This window comes from Lynx rufus, unplaced genomic scaffold (assembly GCF_022079265.1).
Source record: "Lynx rufus isolate CCGP_SWC_20201006 ecotype Redwood Valley unplaced genomic scaffold, mLynRuf1.p SCAF_4, whole genome shotgun sequence".
In the NCBI taxonomy this organism is placed as follows: Eukaryota; Metazoa; Chordata; class Mammalia; order Carnivora; family Felidae; genus Lynx; species Lynx rufus.
This window is the reverse complement of record NW_025814856.1, coordinates 97,668,823-97,686,571: the sequence shown is the minus strand read 5'-3', so window position 1 is coordinate 97,686,571 and position 17,749 is coordinate 97,668,823. Positions and strand designations below refer to the sequence as shown.

Genomic DNA, 17,749 nt, shown 5'->3' with positions numbered 1-17,749 from the left:
TAGGATTCTTGTCTTCCTATTATAAAGACATCCATGTGCCTAGCAGTGTTGCTAAAATAGTCTGTCAAAGGGATGGAGGGAGAAAAGAAGAGATGATATGTTTCTTGATAAATCTTTGCTGCTATATTTGTGGTTGTTCTGTAAGCAAGAGAGACTATCTTGGTAGTTTTCTGAATAGAATTGTCTAACAAGAAGAATCAATGAAGCTATTGGCTGATTAATGAGCATGAAAACACAGAATGCTTTTATCTTTATTAACAGTGAAAAAGTGTAGACTTTAATAAATAGAGCAAAACACATATAGTGTGTACTCATTTTCTCTAGCCCTAACTCATTGTTCTCAGCCACCTACTTATATCTGCATAGTGATTAAAAATAAACTTTAATAAATAATACATAGGGGTTTTGGTGGGGTAGGAAACGAGGTTGTAATATTGTGGGATCAGATGGATTCAATCCTATAAGTAACATCTGATGTAATTAATGTTCATCTTTGAAACTGTCAGTGTCTCTGAGCCTAAGTCATTATCTACTTTACCCCCATCTGTTTCTATTTCTTTTATCCAAGAGAAGAAAATAAAATACCTTCATTTTAGGTGTGTTATGGATTTTATTAATTCCTCCCCAAAGTTACCAATGTTAATGGAACAGGCAACTCCATCAAGGTCTTAACCAGCTTGAAAGATACACATAAAATTATTTGGTCAAAAGAAAAATCATCAAAGTGAACACATACAAATCATATTCAACTGTTTCTCTACAATTAACATTCTGTTCTCAATCTCTTGCAACTCTTCTTTCCCCAAGCCCAGGTTCTATTGTTGTTGTGGCCATGGAAATATTAGGGATAAGAGGAATTGATAGAACAAAACTTAAAACTTAGAACATAGACTTTATATATAAGTATATATTCAAGTCTACAATATCTTTACTTTGTATCAGACCACTCTTGTTAACACAGTTACTCTAGAAACAAATATTATGATGACAAATTTTCTAAGTTGAATAATTTTCTGAGTGCCTATGTTTTAAACTCTAAATTTAGTTTGATGAAGTAACATGAGGATTTATTAAAAGTTAACAACATGCTATTTTCTGCTTCTGTCTAATTCACTAAGAAGTGCCTGGAATATATTAAGAGTCCTGTTTATGATGAGCCCTGTTTAGCATCCAGAGCTAAAGGAGAGAAAATGTGTGGACCAGAAAGGAGGGAAACATAAGCTGTAATGGCCATGGGATAGGAGAGCAGATGAAGCCTTTAGGCCTAGGGGAAAACAGGGAGATTGGATGGCCAACCTAAAATCCAGCGTGCCCTACAGTGTTACCCTACCTTGAGTAAAAAACTCAAGTCTACAATTCCTTTGTCCCTCTACTCCTGAAATTACTGTTCACAACCTTCTTTCCCCAGCCTCCTCCTATCACAGATTCACTATCACCTCCCCTCACCACATAATTTTGTCCCCTCCCCTATCCAGCTCAATGTTTATGACAGTATACATTAAATGAAAAGATCAAATATTTGTCTATTAGAATAGCATGTTTCTTTGACAGACAACTTTCAATAGGTTTCCCATAGAAACATTGTATTATTGCTATATTAATATAAAACTATATCATAGATATATTTAGACTTGGCTCCACCAAGAGATATAAATATCCTGTATAGTATTTTCCTCCAAAGAAAAATGTCTTCCAATTTCTGAACAATTAACTTAACAATCAAATTTTTGGAACCCTACCCATTGTTACAGTAGCTATTTCAGGTAGATATTTTTGTATCTAAGTTGTTTTCTTCATTACTGTAAATTTCTGGGCATGAGGGATAAAGGCTAAACCTTGTATTAGATTAGTAAGGAAGATATCAACTTTGTGCCATAAGCCAGGCTCTAGATAAAAGGCAATTAATCACCATCAATTGTTTATTACATACAAATTTGGCTGTGGTCTATGCTAGTCCCTTTCCTCTGGGAACTTAAAATCAAATACAGGCTATCTTAATAAAGCCTATAGAGGTCCATGAAACACATAAACTAAATAAGAAGTATTTATCAGTTAAAACATAAACTGATATGAGAGCTGATCTTCTCAGAATAATCCCTCAAGCACCCAAAAAGTTACAATGCATCCCCCTTGCAACAGTGAAGGGCTGAACCAGTGGCTCTCCCTGAAGCACTTAGCTTTGCCCACCTCCCAAATTGGGGAGGACTTTAATCTGTACCTACAGCACCAGGAACATCAAGGGTCCATTCCCAGTCATAACAATGCAACAGTGAGGTGAGTTTAACTCTGTTTTGACCCTCTCTCTATTCTATATAGTCATTCCAGACTTGGAATTTCACTTTCCATTTTGAAAATAAGGAATTCCTGGGGTGCCTGGGTGGCTCAGTTGGTTAAGCGTCCAACTTCAGCTCAGGTCATGATCTCACGGTTCGTGAGTTCAAGCCCTGCATCAGGCTCTGTGCTGACAGCTCAGAGCCTGGAGCCTGCTTCGGATTCTGTGTCTCCCTCTTTCTCTGCCCCTGCCCTGCTCATACTCTGTCTCTGTCTCTCAAAAAGTGAATAAACATTAAAAAAATTTTTTTAAATAAAATAAAGAAAATAAGGAATTCCTTCCATTGTGATATGTTGATTTGGTTAAAGGACATAAAGAAAATCAGGCCTCCCACAAATACATAATTGAAAAAGGGAGGAGTACTTCTGTAGCCTTTTTAAGATAAGTTGATACCCACCAAAACTTGATAAGTGGTACTGTCTTGAAGATTAGTTGCAATATGGAATCTAAAACTGTACCAATAAACTTATGTACTCTATCACATTAAACCCATTTGTCTATCTTAAATTTTGCATAGATCTTTTATTCATGCAAGCTTTGGTAACAGCACACATGAGTGATTTGGAAAATATTGGATCATTGAGTTATGCCGACCTTCTAAATACTGAAACATTTCACGTATGATATAAATACATTTCTTAGTATCTCTAATAATCTTTTCAGTAAACTGTTTATGAATTGGGAAGCTGTCAAGTTCATGTTGGTAGATACAAATTTTCCAAAACTCTAATTCTCATTTAGAATGTCTAATTTTATCATTGGCAGTTTTCAGTAGTGTGCTATAGTGTGTGTTGTAGTTTGCAATAGTTTGTGAGACCCAATTATCTATGCTCAACTCTGTTCTGTGACATCAAGTTAGTAGTTTGAAATCAGCCATGCTGAGAGTTTTCACAGCACAGAAATTGGCTACCAATCTACAAAACTGGGATCTCTTTCTCTCACAGAGGGCTAGCTGTTGAACATTCATCAGGACATAACTGGTTGTTTTCCTTAAAGTGACAGGTTTACATTTTGTTGAAGATAAACTTTCTGCCAAATACCCTAAATTTGAATAATATTAGGTTGTCCGAAAGTTGTTATTAAAAAAAAGAAGTTTCATGAAAAAGTAATTCCTTCATCTTACAATTCAAACTATTGGGCAAATGCTTTTCCTCTGGACAATCAGGGTACTTTTTAGTACATAATATGCTTTATGCATATTTTCCCTCCTTTGAAACAAAATAATAAAAATTACATGTACTCAGTGTCAAAATGTAATAAAATTAATAATTTTTACTGCTTCATCAAAACATTCTTAAGGAGATGGAAGTTTTACCCACCTTGCTTTTCAATACCTAAGCAAATGTCAACATGGTGGAAAATGCAAGTAATATCTTAATATTTTTTTGAAAATAGTTCTATGGCTTCTCTGAAAGCATCTCAGGATCTCCAGAATTCTACAGTATCTATGTTGAGCATCACTGAGCAAACTTTACTACCAATATACTATCACTGAAAAAGTCTAAAGAAGATAATGCCTAAACAAGGAAATATTGATATCAGATGATATCAGAGAAGAACTTAAGATGGAAGAAGGGGTTATGAAAAAATAAAATAAGCCTGTGTTAAATGAAAGTAAATATGAAATTATAAGCTTGAAATAGTAATCATGTATATGTTGAGGGATTAAATAAGCAAAAGGGAACTATATAGCAAACTTTAATATATTATATATATTCATGTGAATATGAATTCATATGAATCCAAATTCATATGAATATATATATTCATAATATATTATGAAAATAATATATTTAAAATTGTTGATTTGTTTTTTTTCTTTGACTTATTTTATTTTGCTTTTAAGTTTTTATTTAAATTCTAATTAGTTAACATACAGTGTTAACTAATTTCAGGTGTACAATACAGGTGTACAATACAGTGATTCAACATTTCCATACAACAGCAAGTGCTCATCACAGCAAGTGCACTCCTTCATCCCCATCACCTATTTTACCCATTCCCCACCCACCTCCCCTCTGGTAACAACCAGTTTGTTTTCTATAGTTAAGAGTATGTTTCTTAATTTGCCTCCCTCTCTCTTTTTATTTTTCCTTTGCTCATTTGTTTTATTTCTTAAATTCCACATGTGAGTAAAATCACATGGTATTTGTCCTTCTCTGACTTACTTTGCTTAGCATAATACACTGTAGCTCCCTCCATGTTATTGCAAATGGCAAGATTTCATTCCTTTTTAAAACTGAGCAATATTCCATTTACATATGTACCACATCTTCTTTATCCATTCATCAATCGATGGACACTTGCACTGCTTCCATAATTTGGCTATTGTAGATAATGCTGCTATAGACATCAGGGTCCATGTATCCTTTTGAACTAGATTTTTATATTCTTTGGGTAAATACCTAGTAGTGCTATTGCTGGATCATAGGATAGTTCTATTTTTAACTTTTTGAGGAACCTCCATACTGTTTTCCAGAGTGACTGCATCAGTTTGCATTCCTACCAGCAGTGCAAGAGTGTTCCCCTTTCTCCACCTCCTCATCAACACCTGTTGTTTCTTGTGTTGTTGATTTAGCCATTCTAACAGGTATGGGGGGGGGATATCTCATCATGGTCTTGATTTGCATTTCCCTGATGATCAATGATGTTGAGCATCTTTTCATGTGTCTATTGGCATCTGTATGTCTTCTTTGAAAAAAAGTCTATTCATGTCTTCTGCCCATTTTTAGTTGGATTATTTGTTTTGGGGGTGTTCAGTTTTATAAGTTCTTTATATATTTTGCCTGCTAGTGTTTTATCAGATATTTCATTTGCAAGCATCTCCTCCCATTTGATAGGCTGCCTTTTAGTTTTGTTGACTATTTCCTTTGCTGTGCAGAAGCTTTTTGTCTTGATGAGTCCCAATAGTTGACTTTTGCTTTTTCCCTTGCCTCAGTAGACATATCTAGAAAGAAGTTGCTACAGCCAATGTCAAAGAGGTTATGGCTGTGTTCTCCTCTAGGATTTTTATAGTTTCAAGTCTCACAATTAGGTCTTTAATCCACTTGGAATTTATTTTTGTGTTTGCTGTGAGAAAATGGTGATCTAGTTTCATTATTTTGCATGTACCTGTCCAGTTTTCCCAGCATCATTTGTTGAAAAGACTAACTTTTTTTCCCATTGGATATTCTTTCCTGCTTTGTCAAAGATTAGTTGACCATATAGTTGTGGGTTAATTTCTGGGTTTTCTATTCTGTTCTATTGATCTATGTGTCTATTTTTTGTGCCAGCACCATACTGTTTTGATCAATACAGCTTTGTAATGGGACTTGAAGTTTGGAATTGTGATGCCTCCAGCTTTTTCTTTTTCAAGGTTGCTTTGGGAAATTGTTGATTTGTTTCAGAAAAGGGACAAGATATTAATTTAAACCATAGTAAGTTAAATATGAATGCTAAAATTTTCTAGGGAACCAGTAAAATATTAGAAATAGTGTACACATCCTGCATTATACTTTGAATAGGCAAAAAACAAAAATTAAAAGAGAGAGTAAACTGAGAAAAGGGGACTGAAAAAGATCATAGCAATGTACCTAAGAAGTTTGTAATAAAAACTACTAAAAAATCCATAAACTTACCTTGTTAAAAGGGAAATATTGAGGATTTCTGCTTGTGCCTATGATAGATTAGTTTATAAAAACCAACCCTTCCATGGAGAATAATTGCTGGCTATAATAAAAATGAATAAACACCTATTTTAACACACCAGCGAGCAGCAAAGACACCCAGGGCTTAAGTAGCCCAGATTAGAGAGAATGGAGACATGCTAAGATGACCAAGATATTTTTTGCCCCTTTTCTCCTTGAAATATTTTGCCAGAAAGTAATTGTCAACCTAGAGATCTAGCAGAAAGCAGCAGCTTGAACCTTCAGGATACTCACAAGACTGAGGAGACAAATAGAATTTAATGCTACAAAGACAGTAAGAACTTGAGGGACCAAGATCCTGGAATTTAAGAAACTATAAAAAAAAAAGCTGACATTCTGCATCGCTTTTCCTCTATTCTTCATAAGAGATCTAAAAGCTGAGAAACCAGTTCTCGTGTGAAATTCTCCACCTTGACATCTATTTTCTTGAATATAGTAATCACAATTATTTTAAAGTTCATGTATGATATTTCCAAAACCTAGTTCACCTGTGCGTCTGTTTCTATTAACTGCTTTTCTTGTTTGTTTTTGATCACTTTTGTCACTTGGCTGGTCTCATACATTTTTATTTGAATACTGAGCACTGTGTATGTAATATTGTAGATTATCTGCTTGTTGCTCTTTTCCATCCAAGAGGATTTAATTTTCTTTTGTCAGTTAGTTACAATAGGGCCACATCTTACTTCTGACAGAAACATTTGCATATTGTGAAAAGTTTTAATCAACAGAAATATTTAATTCTAAACTTCATATATCTAATAGCATAATTAAAAAAATATCAAACAAAAAATAAACAGAACAAGGAAAACAAATAATTCCACCATTTAACAATCAGTAATTTATAGCTCAAGAAAACTAGTCCCAGTAAAAACAAAGACTGAACAAGAGGACTAAGTTTGAACTAATGAAAATTACAAACACTAAATCATGTGTAAGGAACTAGCACATGCTCCTTAAAAATATATTTTTTTAACTGAACCTAGAACATTTACTAAAATGGCCAGGCTTGAGGCTGTTAGTCAAGTCTCAAAAAATGTCAATCCAACAGAGTATTTTCTTTTATCAGAATACAATTGAAACAGAAATCAATAACAAATAGATCTTTAAAAACTACAAGTATTTGGACATTTTAAAACTTTCATAAATGATTCACAGGCAAGAAATGCATAAAAATTAGAAAAATATTCAGAGCTAAATAATGAGGAGAATAGAAAATCTCAATCTTCACATATCTAAAATGTGTGATGATTATTTTATATGTCATCTGGACTGGGCTAAAGGATGTTCAGATAGCTGGTAAAACATTACACCAGATGTGTCACTGAAGGTGTTTTCCAGAAGAGATTAAAGTTTGAATTGATAAATTGGATAAAGCAGATAGCCCCCTCTACTATGAATGGATATCATCCAATCCATTCCTGACCTGAATAGAACAAAAAGGCAAAGAAAAGGTGAATTTGCTCTGTCTGCTTGATCTCAGTCATCCATATTCTACTGCTCTTGGATATCTGGTGCTTCTGGTTTTAGGGCTTTCAGACTCAAGATCACAAGAACTTATACCATCAACCCCTCCCCCAACACACACACAAACTTCTCAGGTTTCAGATTTACTGAGTGACACCTCTGACTTTCCTGGTTCTCTGCCTTACAGAGGCACTTATCCTGGGACTTTTCAGCCTCCATAATCAGGTGAATCAACTCTTTCCTAACATCTGTTATTCTGTTTCTCTAATATATTGTGGATTTCATCCAAAAAAATATGAGAAAGAAATTATATAGACTTCAATGCTCATGTTAAGGGGGAAAAAAAGGCTAAAAGTTAATGAAATAAGCTTCCAATTTAAGTTAGGAAACGCATAACAAAATAAACCAAAAGAAAGTAGAAAGAAGAAATAAATAAGACCTAATAACATTAATGAAATAGAAAAAAAACATTAAATGAATAAGATCAACAAAGCAAAAATCTCAAGCAATATTGATGAAGAAAAATAAAACACAAATAAAAATATTTAAAATGAAAAAGAGAATAAATTGTTACAGCAAAGATTTGCAAAAGACAGTAAGAATGCATTTGAAGTCTTAGATCAAAATACATTTCTAGGAAAAAATAAATATACTGAAATGAACTAAGCACAGAAGAGGAGAGCTCTTTTTTTAAAAAAAAGTTTATTTATTCTGAGAGAGAGAGAGAGAGAACATGCACACGTGTGGAGTTGGAGGATAGATGCAGAGAAAGAGAGAGAATCCTAAGCAGGCTCGATCTCAGGCACCCAGGAACCGTGAAATCATGACCCGAGACGAGATCAAGAGTCTGATGCTTAACCCATTAACCACCCAGGCACCCCAGAAAAGGAGAGTTCTAAAACATTTTTAAATATTGAATAAGTAGTTAGCATATACCCACAAATAAAACACCAGGTTCAGATGATTTTAAGGTGAATTCTAACCAAAATTCAAAGGCAGTTTTTTTCATTGTTACACAAAGTCTTCTAGAGGTTGTAAATGAAGGTACTTTTCACAACTCATTTTATTAGGTTAGTTAGCATTATCTGTCAAAACTAGATAAAACTAGATAACAACCTTAAAAGAATAAAAAGATTACAAAAAAGGAATAAAAAAATTACAGACTAACCGCAACTGCGAACACAGATTTGAAGTCTAAATAAAATATATTAATAAATATAATTCATAAATGTGTTTTTTAAGCTGTATTTATTCCAGAAATGCAGATTTGAGCCAACCATAGAGAATCTACGTTATTCCTCACATTACATTATATGATCATCTCTATGGATTCAATTAAACATTTGTTTTTGTTAAAAATTCTTATCATACTAGGAATAGAATTTATTTCCTTAATCTGACAATGGATATCTTCAAAAAACCCAAAAACAAACAGGATATTGAATCAGAGCAAGATAAGTCTTGACACCACATCTAGTATTAGATGGCTCAAACGTACAGGAGAAAGCAGGTACCTATAAGGAATAGGAGGTAAGTAAAGCTAAATTATTTGTATTGATATCAATTGCCTACCTGGAAACCTCAAAAGAATATATAGACAAACTATTAGAATTAACAGTAGAGTTCAGCAGGATATTAGATATAAGATCAATATGTAAAAATCAATTACATTTTTATGCCAATAGCAAGGTATTAGAAAATGTAATTAAAACAAAAATATGATTTTCAATAGCAACAAAGGCTATAAGGTATCTACGGTACCTAGGAATAAGCCTAACAAAAGATATTACAAGGACACTTCTGGAAGATATTAAAAACCTTGAAAAAAAAAAAAGGATAATCAGAGCATGGAGATGGAGCTGACAAAAGATGAGGCTGGGGATGTAGTCACAACCAGATTATTATGGGATTTGGGGTCTTATTCAGTGGTTGGAAATAATTCTGAGAGCAATGAGTATTCACTGAAAGAATTTAAGTAAGGATAAACATGAACTGTCAGTCTGTAATGGTATGACTATATTGAAGAGGGTGATGTTTGGGATCGGAAAACAAACTAGGAGGCTTTTTGAGCTGTCCTGATGAGATAAAGGGTGATCCGAACTAGGCTGCCCAAAAGGCCCTTCCTGGTCTGGTCCTTACTGCCTCTCCAGCTTTATCCTTTATCAATGTCATCTTGTACTCCATGCTCTGTTAGTTCTTGCACCTTAATGAGCTCCACATGGTTTCTTCTACCTCCAGACCTGTTATGAAACCCTGTCTGCTGGGACACTTTCCAGACTACCTTTTCCTGACATTGGTCTGGGTAACAGTCATCTTTCAAATCTAAGCTTTGCTGCTATATCCAATTGAAAAACTTTCACTGCCCCTCCAAAGCTGAAGCAGTTTGTTCATACAATATTCTTTTCATACTTCGATTGTAACATCTAAAACAACGTATTTGAAATGGTCTCTTTATTCTGCCACCTCCCCTATTGACTGAAAGCATCTCTAAGAAAGCTAAGTCTGATTCACCATTGTATATCTAGCAACTAACATACACGTGGGCTTAGAAAATATTTGCTGATGTGTGAGACTGAGAGACTGAGGTGGGGAGGGTGGGAGGGAGGGAAGGAAGGAAGGAAGGAAGGAAGGAAGGAAGGAAACCAGGCAAAAAGAAATTGTTTGATATTTCAAAAGGCCTTTTTCAGATCTCAAATACAAGACTGGTGATAATTTTTTAGTGCCACTGCAAAATTTAATCCTGTCTGGAAAATGTAGCTAAAGTGGTATTTTGACCTGCACAATCTTGGGTGGAAGAAGTGGTGGATATTGGTCTGAGTAAAGGTGCAAAGAAGAAGTTGGCAAACTATAACTGGTAGACTATAAATGGCCTTCTGTCTGCTTTGCAAATACAGTTATATTTGAACACCATCACATTTATTCATTTATATATTGCCTACGACCACTTCCAGTTTACAACATCAGATGTTGTAATGTAGACCATATGCTCCACAATGTCTGAAATATTTACCACCTGGTTTTTTACAGAAAAACTTTGACAACTCCTGGTATAAACAGCCAGAGCTCAAATGATCAACTCAGAGATTCACAATTACAACTATCTCCTGATGACAGAATAACATAAAAAGAACCTCTGTTTTGTTTTTTTTTTTCAAGTTCAGTCCTTGGTGTAGTGAATTGGTTCAGGCAAAGTGACAAAGCACCTTGAGGTAACAGATTACTTTGTAAAAAAAATTGACAGAAAGTGAGAGAGAAAACCACTGATGAGACTTAATAGTTGAATATCTTCCTGATATAGGAAAAGAAATCCTTTCTACTGATGTAAAATCGGGTGTCAGATGGAGTCATCATATCCAGCCCATGGTTTTCTCTTGTCATTTTAGAATATTTCTCATGCTTATGAAAAATAGGACTGGTAGTTCTAGAGGCTGCTTGATTTTTATTTTTAGAAAATACCTGATCTTGGCTGAGGCTACAGAACTCTTTTTATCAAAGTACTTCCTTTTACAAAGACTCAAAGAATATTTACCTTTTGTGGCTATGTCACATTTTAATCAACTACAGTCATTTCTCAAGGCAGGTTTCATTACATAAATATTTCCTTAAGAGATCTTGACTTAATTCAAATAAAAAGGCACTTTGAGAATTTACATATTTTATTATGGCTATAAGTTACCATTTTTAAGAATTAATATAGAAGCCTAGGCTGATTTTAAGATCGGAAAAGTCACACTTAGTACTATTTATCAAAAATTGGAAAGTGATGACTCTAGAAATATTATACTGATTAGTTTTACTTGGATGCTTCAAAAAATAATTGAGCAAACCATCAATTAATCATTTTGCAGTTACATAAAAAATAACTCCCTGGAATAATAATTTTCATAGTTTTGTGATAAGCTATTCCTTTCAGCTGTCTTTCTAGAGCTACAAAATTATGTCTTTCAGTATTTCAACAAAAATGTTGGTATGTTTGGGGTTTTTTGGGTTTTTTTAATGTTTATTTATTTATTTTGAGAGAGAGTGTGAGCAGAGGGAAGGGCAGAGAGAGAGGAGAGAGAGAATCCCACAGGGATTTGATCTCAAGAACCAACCGTGAGATCATGCCCTGAGCCAAAATCCAGAGTTGAAGCTTAACCCACTGAGCCATCCAGGTGCCCCAGTATGTTTGTTTTTTATTGGGCAGAATTTACTTCATTTGCACATGTATCTTTATATGCCTTAAGGTCTTCCTAAAAAGTTGTATATAAACAGAACTTATAGTAACATGTGTCAAGAATATATGACTCTTTTTTTTTAATCTTAGAAATCCAGATTAAAATCCTAGTTCTTGTATTGTGTTTTAGGTGATTCCATGAGTTCTTTAATCTCTCTGAATTTTAGTTTCTTGTCTATAAAATGAGAATATTGATAGAACTTATCTCATAGGGTATTGTGAGTATTAAATGAGCTAATAAATGTAAAGCTATATCACATTGTCTTGAATATGAAAAATACTAAAAATATCTTAATATTATTATGCTACCTTCATTGGGAGAACTATCATATTTTAGCACCAGTAAAAGCTCTTTGGCAAAATCAGTTGTTATACCCATAAGCTTTCTCTTAGTTGACTGAGTTTTGGTTTTTGTGTTTGGTATTTAAGTTTTTTGTGTGTTTTGCTTTCTTGTTTTTAGTAAATTTGTGTTTCCTAGATGGATTTTCTTAAAGTGAGTAAGCTTTACCCAGCATTATTGGCAGACTGAGACTTGGACCATAATTACTTGGCATTACCCTTTAATAGACATGGTGAACTTACATCACTCATGCCCCCAACCTCAGTCTCCCACTTTGGGAAAGACGTCATGAATCAATGACAACACTTCTTTTCTACCTGAGTTTTAAAACAAGTTCAAAATCCTCTCAATACATCACCCCTAGAAGATAAGAACAGTAGATCAAAGATAATATATGAGCTGAAGTCTGGTTGGCATCCCTGATCTAGGAGATAGTGCCTACTAAACTCTCATTATCTGTATCCTTTATCCTCTAATACCTTCCATTACTTTCAGTTCTTCTCTTCCATGTCTATATTTTTATCTGCCTAAGTCTTGGGTCCACCAGTGACTGCCACTGACCCCATCATATCTAAAGTCCACTGCTAACACTGGTATTAAGATGTTGCTTATTGAATTTCTATATTACAACAAGCTGCCTAGAAAATCATAACTGCCCTTATAGAGTTTACAGTCTACTAGATTACATAAACATTAATGAATTGTCGCATTTAAAATCTTAAATTATAGTTGAATTAAGTATTAGGAAGAACAAATCTGTAACAGAAGTCCTAACTATATCTAGTGAGTCAGAAAGGGCTTCCCTATGATGGTGATGTTTGTGCTGAGATGCAAAAGATGTATAGGACTTAAACAGCAGTAGGAGTTAGTGAGAAGTAAAAATATTCCTGCTGAGATACCAGTATGAATGCAGATTTAAGGAGGAACTCAGTGTATTTAGAAAACTGACAAGGCCAGTGGTAGAAATGTGGGCTGAGGATGGGGGAGATATGGTTAGACAGGCAGGCAAGGGCTAAATCATTTAAGACCATTGGGAGTACATTAAGTATTTGTGACTTTGTGCTGCCTGGGTGGCTCAGTCTCTTAAGCATCTGACTGTGGCTCAGGTCATGATCTCGCAGTTCATGGGTTCGAGCCCCACATCATGCTCTGTGCTGACAGTGTGGAGCCTGCTTCGAGTTTTTTGTCTCCCTCCCCTGCCCTTTCAAAAATAAATAAATATTAAAAAAAAATTATTTGTGACTTCATCATAACAAGTTGAAAGCAATGAAAAGGTTAACTAGGGGAACAACATGAGTAAGTTTGTGTTTTTAAATATTATTACTTAAAGATTATAAAGATTTTAAAGATTATTACTATCAAAACACTATTTAGTAGACTGATTATGTTGGCTAAGAATGCAGGCAGGAACTCCAAATGGGAGACTATTAGAGTAGTCCAAATAAGAAATTATATTAACAGATTATAGAAAGATATGGAGGAAGATGAAAGATATTTACAAGAGAAAATCAACAGGGCATTATATGTGACATATGATAGGTGAAGAAAAGGAAGATTATGGATGATACCTCAGTTTTCACTTATGGAATCAGGAGAATATGATGTCATTCACTAAGTTAAGAAACATTGCACAAGGATTAGGCTTGAGTGGAAGATGAGTTCAGTTCAGGCATATTTAGTTGACTATATATTTGAGGTGTTCAAGTGGTAATAAGCATGCAGTTGGAATGCTTATATCTGAAACCCTAGGAACTCTGACAAAGAGATAACTTTATTAGTCATTGACATATAGGGGTAATTTAAATTCTATGTGTGCAAATGATTTTCTACAAACAGCAAGTAGAAATTGGAAACAGAAATGGTCCCAAAATTCAGACTTGAGATCCCTGATATTGACAGGTCAGGTAAATGGAAAGAGGCCTATAGAAGAGGTGAAGTGTTTAAGGAATAGAAAGAGAACTCAAAAGGAAACCAGAATTATATAGTGTCATGGTGGTCCAGAAAAGACAGTGTTTCAGAAAAGAAAGTAAATTAAGACCATCAAATGCTACACTTGGTCTTAGCCAAAAGGCCGAGAAGTGGTAAGAACATCAAATTCTACTGAGGTAAATTAAAGTGAAGGTTTAGATTTAAACATGGAACTCACTGGGAGATCTTAAATGGGAGCTAACTGGGGTTGGAAACTAGAATAGCTGAAGGTTGTGTGATATGTGAGGAACTGGCCATAGAGAGCACCAAGAACAGAATTGTAGGAAGGAAGGAAGTTCAGGGAGTCTTGGCTTGTTTTTTCAGATGGGAAAGACTTGAACATATTCATACTCATGAGAAAGAGCCTATCCAGTAGGAACATCTGAAAGTAAAGCTGAAATGTTTTTTCGTTTTTGAGAGAGAGAGCACGAGCAGGGGAGGGGCAGAGAGAGAAGGAGACACAGAAACTGAAGCAGCCTCCAGGCTTTGAGCTATCAGCACAGAGGCTGATGCGGGGCTCGACCTCACGAACCATGAGATCATGACCTGAACTGAAGTCAGACACTTAGTGACTGAACCATCCAGGCACCCCTTGGAAGTACAGTTGAAAGGAGAGGTATTGGATAGCTTAAGGTTCCTGAAAAGGAACAGGCCCGTGTGGAAGAGCACAAGCGAAATTATAGAGAAACTGAAGCCTCTTCAAATTGGCAGAGATGGGGAGAGTGTTGGTGTGACCCTGCCTTCCCCTGTCAACAGGTATAAAGAGTTCTCCTCCTTAAAGCAATATAGCTTAGGCGCAAAGGCTATATAAAGGTTTACTTTATACAGATAGCTTTTATAAACCAGTACTTTCCTTTGGAGTTAAAAAGATATGCACCTTTGAAACTTGATTAGAGATAGAGATATTATGGAGGCAACTTAAACTGATTTCCTTGGGATGGAGAGAAAGAAAGATTATAAAACAAATTAATATTCACCTGAGCATAGACATGGAATAGTATCACCCCACTGATTTTAGGAAAGCTGGGAGTCACATCATTACCTCTTAGCTACCATGCCAACACAGGACTGGCCTTAATGAGCACCACTGCATTGATGTGGATTTCACCAGCCCCTCATATCCTTTTTCCTATCTCACCTCAAAATAACTGACCACAGTATGTTTCAATTAGAAAAACCTTCAGTGATCTCACTACCAACTCATTTTCTGTAATAAAAATAGCCAGAAATTTAAGGACAAGAATAATAGGTTTTCACATAGTAATTCCAACACAGCCTCTGAAAAAAGTTCTCAAATATTTTGAATGCTAAGGACTTTTCTACTGTTTTCATGCAAAGGAATAAAGGTGAGAGTTTCTACCTCCAAGAACCTGGCGACAGAAACTTCTCCCTTTTCCTTCTTCTGGAGTAGGTCTTCCTTCAATGTCTATTTAACACAAGAAAATGACATATTTAAACTACTTTACTACATTGTGGGGTATTCTCAGTAAGTAAATTAGGTATCTAACAGATAAGCAGTATCTCATTATTACATTCAGTCTGATGAAGTTAATGCATTAAATTAGGCTCTTAACTTGTCTTTGCTTTGGGCTTCAGTCTCTGGTCAGTTAAAACTCCTACCGATCCACTTACACATTTGTTCTTGATGGCTCAATCTTTGCTTCCTTCCCAGCTTGAGAGTGGTTGTTCAGTTACGTAGATCCTGACTTCTTAGTTCTATCCACTTGATTTCCAAGTAATTATAGATCTTTCTGCTTAGGTTGTTTACAAGTTACTTTTACCTTCATATTGAACTGTGGCTCTATGCATTCCCTAAGGAGTTATATACTCCCCATCCTCTCTATATATATTGCCTCTAATTTGAAAACTCAAATGCCTACAGAGACCCAGCAGGTATCATGGACAAGAGAACTGATTGAGAGGTAAGGCAAAAGAAGCCCAAGAGAGAGCAGAGAGAAAATGTCTCCTGTCGGTCTCTCTCATTTCTTGCAGGGCAAGCCTGAAAGCAAACTGCTTTGGCCATCTGGATTAGAATGACACCTATTTAAAGGAACTGTCTGAGAATGCTATCTGCCCAGAACCTTTAGAGTAACTTAGAGTCTCCAGTGCAATGCAAAAACCCAGCTACTGGACCCAGCTACCTCATTTTCAGGAAACCTAGATTAAGCACTTGGGGTTATTTTCAGACAATCCTGTTCCTTGTATATTATACCAGGGAAGTTCCACCTTCTTTCACTATAATTGGCCCCTTGAAAAGCAAATGTACATGTCGTATACAAATGTACAGACCCTAGGCACTTTGCACATCCAAATCTCGTAATGAGAGCTATGAAGTGCCAAGATAATTAAAATACACGTGCAATCTCCAAATTTCACCTATAAACTGTAGACTTTCCTTCTTGATAAACCTGCTAAAAATCCTATAGGCAAGTTATCAGATCTGAGTTTTAGGTTTTGACCTCCCTAAGTCTGCCTTGGGAATGGCAATGTGTGGTGGGCTGCTTCAAAGGCAGAAAGAGCCTTAATGGTACCCTAGTGACAGGTGGACATACCAGGTAGAAGTAGTACCTAGTATGCTTCCCCAGGAAAATATTCAGGACCTTAAAAAGGCAGTGGGGGACATTCTTCTAACAGAAATGTATGGTTCTAACCTTTTTTTGTTTTTGAGAGGCAACATGGTTCTTAAACTCAAAAAATCCAAAGATCATTTCTGGATTGTTTTCTATTGAAGTGGGCTCTGGATAAGATCCTTATGTGACTAAAACATTCTCCCATCCTGAGGCTCCTTTGTGGAACTCTTGAGCTCTGGACCAATTTATCAAAAGATGTGTTCTTCAGCTTTGCACAGTGGCAGTATCGTAGCCAATGAGGTTTATACGAGGCGCGATTATTGCTAAAAGATGTGTTCTTCAGCTTCACAAACATCCTGCTGTGTCCTGAAAACCTCAGGGCAGGGGGGCGGGTTATGGTACTGGGCCATTTTTCAGGAGAAATAACTTCACACAGGATGGGAAGAGCCCAGTGTTGATGTTCTTCATATTATTGTGCATCAGAGTCATGTGAAAGGGTAAGTGATGGTAAATGTGCATTGGAGGTTGGCTGATTTTTCTTAGATTCATTTAATCAGTCAGAGATCCAAGAGAAAATGAATAGGATAACTTAGGATAACTTGATGAGAGTTTAATAAAAGACTTTTTTTTTTTACAACATATGGTCAGTATATAGGGAAACCAGAAGGGATAGTGCAGGACCCTGAGGCTAAGAAGGGCAAGGAGAATTTACCACCTTGAGCCTGAAGGCAGGCGAAGAAAGGGAACACTTGTTGGAATTAGAAGGACAGAGCTAAGAAATGAGAGCCAGCTGTCAGAAGCTGAGACTTTAGAAGGAGAGACCTACCAAATCCCATAGAAAAGAGCTAGGGAAATAAATATCCTGACTTCACTTTTTCCCATGTCTCTCCTCCTTCCTTCTGGCCTCTTGCTCGTGCTACCAATGAGCAAAATCCAGTGTTCAATCTGAGTCCAGAAGACAAGGGCAGAGTATATCAGAGAGTGGTGAAGAATGAATATGGAGAGGCAAGGAAAGATACCCAACAAACTCACCTACCTAGCAGGGGGAAAAGAAGTGAAGGATCAGTGAGGACCTACTACATATGAAGGGTCAGTGAGGACCAATACAACAAGGCTGGAATTATAATGCCCCAAAATGCTTCAGAGCATTGGCAATAAAATCAAAACTGCCAG

General features: G+C 35.7%; 1 pseudogene; it reads left to right on the top strand.

Moving 5' to 3' along the window:
- The first annotated feature begins 16,842 nt into the window (after window positions 1-16,842).
- Window positions 16,843-16,961, top strand: LOC124525294 (uncharacterized; annotated as a pseudogene).
- The last annotated feature ends 788 nt before the right edge of the window (window positions 16,962-17,749 follow it).